This window comes from Cervus elaphus, unplaced genomic scaffold (assembly GCF_910594005.1).
Source record: "Cervus elaphus unplaced genomic scaffold, mCerEla1.1, whole genome shotgun sequence".
Lineage (NCBI taxonomy): Eukaryota > Metazoa > Chordata > Mammalia > Artiodactyla > Cervidae > Cervus > Cervus elaphus.
In genome coordinates this window covers 14,872-23,935 of record NW_025316746.1, presented here as the reverse complement: position 1 = coordinate 23,935, position 9,064 = coordinate 14,872, and the positions used below count along the sequence as shown (strand labels likewise).

Here is a 9,064-nt window from a genome sequence, read left to right as displayed (position 1 = left end):
ACTTTGTTATGATCCACACAGTCAAAGCCTTTAGTGTAGTCAATGACACAGAAATAGATGTTTTCTGGAATGCTCTTGCTTTTTCTAGTATCCAAAAGATGTTGGCAATTTGATCTCTGGTTCCTCTGCCTTTTCTAAATTTAGCTTGAACACCTGGAAGTTCTCAGTTCACATTCTGTTGAAGCCTAGCTTGGAGAATTTTGAGCATTACACAGCTAGCATGAAAAATTGGTGCCATTGTGCAGTGGTTTGAACATTCTTTGGCACGGCCTTTCTTTGGGATTGGAATGAAAACAGACCTTTTCCAGTCCTGTGGCCACTGCTGAGTTTTCCAAATTTGCTGGCAAATGAGTGCAGCAATTAAACAGCATCATCTTTTAGGATTTGAAATAGCTCAGCTGGAATTCTCTCACCTCCACTAGCTTTGTTTGCAGTGATGCTTCTTGAGTCCCTAAGTTGACTTTGCACTCCAAGATGTCTGGCTCTAGGTGAGTGATCACACCATCCTGGTTATGTGTGTCATGAAGATCTTTTCTGTGTAGTTCTTCTGTGTATTCTTGCCACTTCTTCTTAATATCTTCTGCTTCTGTTTCTGTCCTTTATTGTGCCCACCTTTGCATGAAATGTTCCCTTGGTATCTCTAATTTTCTTGAAGAGATCGCTAGTCTTTCCCATTTTAATTGTTTTGCTCTATTTCTTTGCACTGCTCACCTCGAAAGGCTTTCTTATCTCTCCTTGCTATTCTCTGGAACTCTGCATTCATTTGGGTATATCTTTCCTTTTCTCTGCCTTTTGCTTCTCTTCTTTTCTCAGCTATTTACAAGGCCTCTTCAGACAACCATTTTGCATTTTTCTTCTCTTTTTCTTGGGGATGGTTTTGATCAAGGCCTCCTGTACAATGTTGCGAATCTCCATCCATGGTTCTCCAGGCACTCTGTCTATCAGATCTAATCCCTTGAATCTGTCACTTCCACTGTATAATCAATCGTAAGGGATTTGATTTAGGTCATACCTGAACAGCCTAGTGGTTTCCCCTACTTTCTTCAATTTAAGTCTGAGTTTGGCAATAGAGCTTCTCCATCTTCGGGCTGCGAAGAATATAACCAGTGTGATTTGGGTATTGACCATCTAGTGATGTCCATGTATAGGGTCGTCTCTTGTGTTGTTGGAAGAGAGTGTTTGTTATGCCCGGTGCGTTCTCTTGGCAAAACTCTGAGGGAGAATCAGAGAAGAGCATGAAAGAGAGAAAAGCTCGAACTTCTGTAGGTGTCCACAAATAAAGCAGCAAACGCAGTGTGGGTATGTTTATGTGGGACAGTTACCTTCTGCCGCGTTGTGTACTGTCACTGGACAGTGTGGGTGCTGCACTGTGGCAGCAGCGACCTTGGTTCAGATCCAGGCTAAGGCAAGGTGGTGTCTATAGCCTGTCTCGCCATTTGCCTGTTTTCTTTTTTTCAGTTTGACTTATAGTTGATTTACAATGTTGTATTTGTTTCAAGTGTACAACAAAGTGATTAAGTTGTACACACATATACATCTATTTGTGGTTCAGATTATTTTTCCTTATAGATTATTACAAAATATTGAGTGCAGGTCCCTGGCTATACACTAGGTGCTTGTTGGTTATCTGTTTTCTACACAGTAGTAGTGTGTATATGTTAATCCCAAACTTCTAATTTATCCCTTCCCCTTTCCCCTTTAGTAACCATAATGTTGTTTTCTATGTCCGTGGGTTTATTTCCATTTTGTACATATGTTCATTTGTATCAGTTTTAGTTTTGTTTTTTAGATTTCTCATATAAGCGATGTCATATGATATTTGTCTTTCTCTGCCTGGCTTACATCACTAAGATGACAATCTCTTGGTCCATTCGTGTTGCTGTAATTGGCATTATTTTATTCTTTTCTGGTTTTTTTTTTTTTTTTGGTTGAGTAATATTCTATCTGTTTACTTTTAATTCCAGCACCAGCTATGCCCCCTAGCAGCGGTGGGAGAACAGAATTTGCCGCTGGCCCAGAAAGCAAGATGCAGCGAGAAGAGGAGTAAATCCCACAGTGCACAAACCTGCCGGTCAAAGCAAAACCTAGAATGACTGCTTGTCTCACTGTTGAGCAGAACACATCCCCAAAATTGAAATATTGCCCTTCAAGGAGCCTTGTCTATAGTTTACATTAACAAAATAACATGGTCATTGTTGTTGTTGTTGTCATTTTCTGGTAAACATATTTCTAATATCAGTGATTTTTTTTTTACACTAAAGGAGAAGGCGTATTTAAGAGGCTTACAATAAAATGCAAACTAGTCATCATGGTCTAGACCAGTTCCTTTCCATCCACCAGCCACTGATTTTTACAGAAACAGTAAATCATTGAACTATAGGCACAGTTTGTTGAATTTTTGCAAATGTAATGAGCACCCAGATCAAATTGTAGAAAATTTCCCCCATCCCTGATATGTCATTTGAGCCACTTTCTAGGCAATTCCTACACTAGATCGCTTCTTTTATTACTATTCTGAGGTCTACTGCAATAGTGTACTGTTGCCTGCTCTTGAAATTCAAATGAAGGAAGCTACATTTTTGGTAACTGACTTTGCTTTCATGCAACATTTTGTTCGTTAAACATATTCAAAGTGTTATGGATATCTCATTAATTTTGGTATTATTGGAGTAATTTTATTGGGATTTTTTGGTGTTAACAGGTGTTCTTGATGAATTTTCTATACCAACTTTTTGTACATTTGTGCATTCACAGAAGTATTACAATTGCTGGGTCATGAAGTAGGTACAAGACTAACTTTATTAGAAACTGCCAGCAGTCTTCTAGAATGATTTTGAACTGACTAGTGCAGATGCAATTGCTCCACGTTTGTCAGCATTTAGTGTAGGAATGTTTAAAAAGCAGTCGTGCTGGAGGCTATGTAATGAGATCTCCTTATACGTATGACGTTTATTTTCCGAACGAGTAAATATGTCAAGAGTATTTTCTTATAACGTCTGGTCATTAAAATATTACCTTTGTGATCCCTGGCTTAGGCTTCACAGGAAAAGGGAACCAGGTGCTGTGGATTTTCCTCAGTGTCTCTCAGAGACAGAGACCCAGGCTCAGGGTATTCCCAGAGTGCACAGGGTTAGATCCAATGACTGGCCCAGCAATAGTGGACCTGCCCAGCCTCCCAGGTTTTTACCATCTCCACCCGCTTTCAGTTGAGCAAGTGCATAACGGGTTTTTAAAATATTCTCTTTCAACCTATTGATTCACATTCATTCCCTCCCCGCCCCCCCCCCCCCCCAGTACTTTGAATAGCCAATTCATCTCACTACCATAAAGGGAAAACTGTCATCAGCAGCATAAGCAGATGGTTCATGTAAAAATCAACATCAGAATATCAATACGATGGTGATCCAGGGAAATGGCCTGACTCTCCAGCTGCTGTTGTTTGGAATCCCCGTGGTCTCTACCAGGCAGTGGGCACGTTTTCCCTTTTGCTTGGGAAACTCGCTCAGAAGACCTGTTAGGACAAATGTTATGTCCAGAGTAGAGCAAGAGGTGAGCGAGGGAGTGGGGCTGGTGGATGGGGGCCAGGGGTGTGGACTAAGCCTGCGGAGGCAGCAGTTATCCTGGCGTTCTGACCTCTGTGGTTTCCCTACTAGGGTGAAATTGACTTCAGAATTTCTGCTTGATAATCCCTAGATAGTAAAATGTCTATAGTCATTCTGGTGAATTGAGGAAAGGACAAACTCAACCATTTTAAGTAGCAGGGGATGGATAGGCATTACCTGGAAAACGTATCAGAGTGCTTCATCGATGTATCAAAGAGTATCTTCCATACTTGGTTGATAAAAAATTTTGTATGTCTTGATCTTGGTGATTATTACAGATCAAACAGCTGTTCATTAATGATTTTGTGCATCTTGTCCTGTGAATACACCTTAATAATTTTCTTTTTGGATAGAATGGGCGGTCACATGTTGGAGAACCCAGTATAGACCATTACCGTGTTGAAGAAAAAGAAGTCAGATGCCACGTGTAACACGGATGCCATGCCGTGACTCGGATTCGAACCGAGGTTGCTGCGGCCACAACGCAGAGTACTAACCACTATACGATCACGGCGTGCCACATATCAAGCGATGAGAACAGCCTTTAACGTACGTCCTTTGAGGGAAAATGATTTCCATCGTTATAAGCTGCTTTATTCTTGGAAACGACGAGTATTCGTTTTCTGTCTTTCATGCTCGATCATTGGTTCCCCCGCTCTTTCTCTCAATTCTGATATATTACGACAAAATGAAACAAAATCAAACCAAACACCAATTCTCATCTCCCCAGATCCGGCACGTTCCTTCTGGGAAGTCTCGCTGTCCTCGTCCCCACCTCGCCGGCTTCTTTTCCAGCTCCTCGCCTTCGTCCCTTTGGATCGACCTTCCCCTTTCGCTGCTTCCGGCTCCCGCCCCACCGACCGCGGCCGAGCCGAGGGAGGGCAACACCAGCGGTGCAGACGGTCGGTCGGGTGCAGGCGGAGGAAAGAACCGAAAGAAGCAGTCGGGGCCCACCCGGCGTTCAGCCTCCCTCTGGCCCCCGCGGCTCCGGCCCGGGGCGTCTCTGGCGCGTTTCTGCCCTCGCAAACGTGTGTGGCTCCCCCGGCCGTGGAAGCGGGTAATTACCCATCCGTAGGGATGAGACGTACCTTCCTTGAGCGTGTCTCTGGGGCGCCATCTATTAGTGCCTTTGGCTGTTCACGGAAAGGTTGATTGTTCTAAGCACACCTTGGGAAAGCCTTCCTTGAAACACTCAGAAGGGTTGTGGTTCTTTCCCCGCTGCGCAACCTCTCCGGGAACGGCAAAAGGGCTCCTCTACCGCTACCCTCCTGTCCTGCGTCTTAGGTGCACAGGAGGTTTGCCAGGTCACTGGGAGTCCAGACTTTCCTGAAGCAGTGAAACCAGTAACCGTATTTCTTTACGTTTCTCCTTTGCTGAGCGTGTAGCAAATGCACTGTTCTGTTTTATAATCAGTTACATATTTCTATAGAGATTTATATTAAAAATCTTTTATTTTCCCCATACAGATACCATTTCTCTTTTCCTTCATCCCTGGGCGTGCATCCAGATTTCCATCTGGTGGTGTTCTTCCTGGAGGATTCCTTTAGCATTCCTTGTATCGTGGGTCTGCTGCTGATGAAGTCTTTCAGCATTTGTATGTCTGTAACGGTCATTATTCACCTTCACATTGAAGGACTCTGAAGGTGGGTAGTGATAGAATTCCACCTTGACTTTTTTGGCTTCAGTCCTTTGAGGAGGCTGCTCCACTGTCTTTTAACTTCCATGCATCTCTCTCCTCTTCTCTCTCTTTTTAGTCTTTATTAAATTTGTTACAGTATGGCTTCTGTTTCATGTTTGATTTTTTTTTTTTTTCCTTTTTCCTGTTTGCCATGAGGCCTGTGGGGTCTTAGCTCTCCAACCAGGGATCCAACACCCAGGAAGTCCCTCACTTCTATGCTTCTGATGAGATCTGACATGTGTACTTCTGTTTCTATATGTACCTGGTCTTTTTCCTCTGGTCCCTCGGGGACTATATGCTTTCTCAATGGCTTTGAGCACTTTAATGACGATGGGACTAGATGTGTTTTTTCCATGCTGTCGTGCTCATTCATTTTGTCCATTTGGCTCCTTGGATCGGTGGGTTTAAAATCTTTACTATGATTGGAATTAGCTGACATTGTGCCTCCAAAAACTTTCTCGTCCCTGGGTATTTTCAGGAGCATCAGTCACCCGTGTATCAGGTCTTTCAATGATGTGCTACCATTCAATGGGCAGCACTAAAGAACGTTCAAAGTACTGGACAATTGTACTCGCTTCCCATGCTAGTGAGATTATGCTCAAAGTCCTTCAAGCTCGGCTTCAGCGTTCAATTTGAATCGAGAAATTCCAGCTGTAAAAGCTGGGTTTAGAAAAGGCAGAGAAGGCAGAGATCGAATGGCAAACATTTGCTGGATTATAGACAAAGCAAGGGAATTCCAGAAAAAACATCTACTCCTGTTTCTTTCACTACACTAAAGCCTTTGACTGTGTGGATCATAACAAACTGTGGAACACTCTAAAAGAGATGGGAATACCAGAACATCTTACCTGTCTCCTGAGAAACCTGTATGCGGGTCAAGAAGCAACAGTTAGAACCTCATACGGATCAACTGACTGGTTCAAAATTGAGAAACGGGTACAACTTGGCTGTTTACCGTCACCCTGCTTATGTGACTTGTATGCAGAGCACATCAGGGGAAATGCCAGGCTGCATGAGTTACAAGCTGGAATCAAGATTGCTGGGAGAAATATCAGCAACCTCAGGTATGCATATGACACCAGTCTAATGACCGAAAGCGAAGGGGAACTGAAGAGCCTCTTGATGAGCGTGAAAGAGGAGAGTGAAAAAGCCAGCTTAAAACTCAATATTAAAAAAAAAACTAAGATCGTGGCAACCAGCCCAATCACTTCATGACAAATAGAAGGGGAAAATGTGGAAGCAGTGACAAATTTTCTGCTCCTGGGCTCTAAAGTCACTGCAGATGGTGACTGCAGCCATGAAATTAGAAGACACTTGCTTCTTGGAAGGAAAGCTATGACAAACCTAGACAGTGCATTAAAAAGCAAAGACATCACTTTGCCCACAAAGGCCCATATAGTCAAAGCTATGCTCTTTCTTGTAGTCATGTACCAATGTGAGAGTTGGATGACAAAGAAGGCAGAATGTTGAAGAACTGATTCTTTTGAACTGTGGTGTTACAGAAGACTCTTGAAAATCCCTTGGACGGCCAGGAGATCAAACCAGTCAATCCTAAAGGAGATCAACCCTGAATACACATTGGAAGGATGATGCTGAAACTCCAATACTTTGGCCACCAGATGAGAAGAGCAGACTCCTTGGAGAAGTCCCTGATGCTGGCAAAGGTTGAAGGCAGAAGGAGAAAAGGGCAACAGAGGATGAGATGGTTGGATGGCATCACCGATCCAATGAACACGAACGTGGGCAAACTCTGAGAGACAGGGAGGGACAGGGAGGCCTGGAGTGCTGCAGTCAATGGAATCACAAAGAGTCAAACACGAGTTAGTAACTGAAAAACAAGTGTTCAGTGACACTATGTTCATTAAAAGCATTTTATTTTGACAGTGAGTTTCCATTTGGATATTGTGAACAGTTTTTCATTGCTTTGTGTTCCATAATCTTGTTTTTGTTGTTTTCTGCCATGTCTAATCTGCTCTTCAATCCGGTGAATTTATTGCATTGGATGTTACAGTTTTCAGCTCTAAAGTTTGATTTCTTTTTGCCATTTTTGTATGTTCTACGTTTCTAATTGACATTTTGGACATATGTATACCGTCATGATAACTGTTAAAGTCTTCTCTGCAGATTTTTACACTGTGTCCCTTCTGGTTCAATTTGATTGACTCATTCATTCATCCATCTCCTTCTTACCTGTCATTTTCCTGCCTCTTTGCATGACTGACATCCTTTGATTGGAGCCCAAACGTGGTCAGAGTTTCTCATTTGGGGCACTGGCTATTTTGGTATTCCTACGAATCTTCTTGAGTTTTATCTGGGGTACATTCGAGCGACTTATAAATGGTTTGATCCCTTTGGATCTTCCTTTCATGATTTTTTAGGTAGGTTAGTCTAGAGCTGCTTATTCCCAATACTGTAACAAGAGTTTTCTGAGTGTTCTTCCCAATGGCCCATGAGTTAGGAGTAGTTCAGTCTGGGGGGATCGAATACAATTGCTTGTCCTGTGTGAGCAGCAGGCATTGCACCAGGATCTTTTTAAAACTTTCTTTCCTTGGCCACAGGCACTTTTTTCACAAGGATACCCCGATCGTTACCCTGCTGAGTACCTGAGGGAGACCCTTTCACATCCCAGCGTTCTCTCTGTCTCCCACTCTCTCTCATCACTGGACCTTTCTTCATGTTTCTTTCTTTTATTATTAACTTTTATTGAAGTATAGCTGTTTTACGATGTTGTGATAATAGCAAAGTGAATCGGCTATACATACACATATATCCCCTCTTTTTTGGATTTCCTTCTCATTTAGGTAACCACAGCGCATCCAGTAGTTCGCTATGCCGTAGAGTAGGTTCCTCTTTGCTATTTACTGTATACATGGCATCAGTAACGCATATAGGTAAATCCTAACTTCCCAATTCCTCCAACTCCCCTGTCCCCCTCGATAGCCCTACCTTTGTTCTCTACATCTGTATCTCTACTTCTGCATTGCAAATAACAATCACTGGATCTTTGTCCTGTGAACTCTAGCTGCCTTGCTCTCCACCAACACTCAGCTTCTTGAGCCCAGTGGATTGACCTCAAATCCTCCTCTTGGTGCCCAGCCTGGGAACTCACCGAAAGCAGGAAGCTGGGCCCATGGCAAGACTCATCTTGTTTGCTTGTCACCTCTCAGGGCTTGCTATCCTTTGCTAAAGCCTGATTTTCAGTGGCTTAGAAGCTAGTATTTCATGCTCTTTGTCTTTTTGTTCCTTTGAGAGTGGCTCAAAGGGGGACAGTGAGATTTAGGAAGGAGGGTTAGTCTGATTTCTGTCACTGCACCTTTGCTGGAAACTGAAGGCATCCCTTGCATGTTCTTAGTTTTCCCTAAATAGATGTTCTAATTTATATTCCAATGTATTTTGCCAACTCAAGGAAAGAGTCTTTTTCTTCATGGTCTTGCCATCACAGGAAATTGTCAATACACACGTCTGTTACTCTAACAAAGGAATTTGTGCCCTACTGACTCAGCTTAGCGGGAGGTACAATGAAAAGACAATGTGTTCATCTCCCAGAGATCGCACATATTCAGCAGCTAAACTTCCAAGCCGATCGGAAAGTATTCTAATAATTGTAAGTGTTTATAGTGGTGACCCAGCAATTCGCTCCAGAGAAGACCAGCCAGAATGACTCTGGAGAGCTTCTTGCAGAGCAGCTTATGCATTACAGGAGTTTAAAGAAAAAAAAAAAGACTCACTGGTTCCAGACATTTATCGTCTTACCTCCCCTTTATGAGTTGTATTTTGGCTTAGG

At 42.9% G+C, this 9,064-nt stretch overlaps 1 non-coding gene across 1 annotated transcript; it reads right to left on the bottom strand.

Annotated features, from left to right (window-relative positions):
• Positions 1 to 4,044: 4,044 nt before the first annotated feature.
• On the bottom strand, positions 4,045 to 4,116 carry TRNAH-GUG. Its single transcript has one exon. It is a non-coding gene; the product is annotated as a tRNA-His (tRNA).
• Between the last annotated feature and the right edge of the window lie 4,948 nt (positions 4,117 to 9,064).